Raw genomic sequence first — 1,471 nt, 5'->3', positions numbered from 1 at the left:
ATATATGCGTTTATGCAAATACGACTCTACAAAATGTACCAGGACACACACAACGTTCATGTGGGGCGGCTTGAAGGAGCAAGAGGAGGAGCCAGCGACAGGCTTGGCTCCAAGAACTATCCTCGATCAAAAGACAGACACACTCCGATGCACTGTGCGGGGCGGGAGCCCGCCTAGGATAGCTGGGGTCTGTGGGTGGAAGGCGGATTCAATCAACTCGATCTCCCTCAATTTCCCTCAGATTTTCTCCACCTCACTCACTTGGCACTTCACCGCGGTGGTTGTGATGCGGAGCGCTTTCGGCGTACGGCCATCGCTGGTTGTGGGAACCGGAGGTGGCTTCTTGAAGCAAGTTTTCTCTCACCGCCGCTGCCGTTGGTAGTGTCGCTGCCACAGTCTTTGCTGTCTCAACCTTTAGGATTGCTTCTGGGTCGTCCAAAGCCAGCGGAGAGCGTCACTTCGCCGTATTCTTCATCCTGTCTCAGTGCTATTCTTCGTGAGGATTCATCCCCACAGGCGACTTGGTGCCGATGCACACGCCGCCTTCAGAAATCCACCTACCCACATTTATATATGTATATGTATATATGCTTCCCTCGATATCGAGTGATACATCGACAGGGGCGAAGGTCTTAGCACCAGGCGATGACTGAGAAGAGCGTCCTAGAGTTGTCGTCCATGGCATACCGCCAGAGGCTTCAGGTCTCTTCGGACGTTTGGATAGTTGCCTTTGGCCGGTTCGATAGGACACACGCCACCACTCTCAACTATCGCTACGCGACTCTTATCCTACGACTAAGATTCGCTTGTCGACGCGTGCCCTTTTGAATTAATACGATGTGTGCGCACCGATCTCGCTCTTGGTTTCGAGGACCAACCGAACTGTCTGAAAGTGATTCTTCTACCCAGAGTAGCCTCTGCTTAAGAAGTTTGTCTCGGATAATCAAGTGGAGACATGCTTTGGGGACTGGATGGAAAGAGTAGCTCGACAATGTGTTCTCGAGTAGCTTATGATAGTGGAACAGTGTTTCGTACAGGCAGCAGAATATTTTTTATTCTTTTATTATATGTACTTAAGTTTGATCATGAATAGAAACTGGTAGAAATGTAGTTAATAATTGGGACATCTTTAACCAATGGAGAACTGAAAAAGCATTGGGAATTAGGGTATACTTGAACGTCAAAAACGTTATTTGGTTCAAAGTGCGTGATGAAGGTAAATAAAACGCTTGTTAAAAGAATGTTCTAGTGGAACAGGTCCGATTCACAGCTATGTAGGCAAACGCATGTCCTCATTATGTATCCCACCCTAGCCCATAACTGATTTCGAATTACATATTCTAGCCACAAAGCGAGCTGCAGACTTTTCAACAACAGAATAATATCATTTACAACAAAGATCTGCAAACCGATGATGGTAGATACTTGATAAGCTCTTCTCGATTTGCCCGTCTTCACCACCCGCTTATGC

Source organism: Varroa destructor, unplaced genomic scaffold (assembly GCF_002443255.2).
Source record: "Varroa destructor unplaced genomic scaffold, Vdes_3.0 BEIS01000002.1, whole genome shotgun sequence".
Lineage (NCBI taxonomy): Eukaryota > Metazoa > Arthropoda > Arachnida > Mesostigmata > Varroidae > Varroa > Varroa destructor.
Note: the sequence above shows the minus strand (reverse complement) of the source record.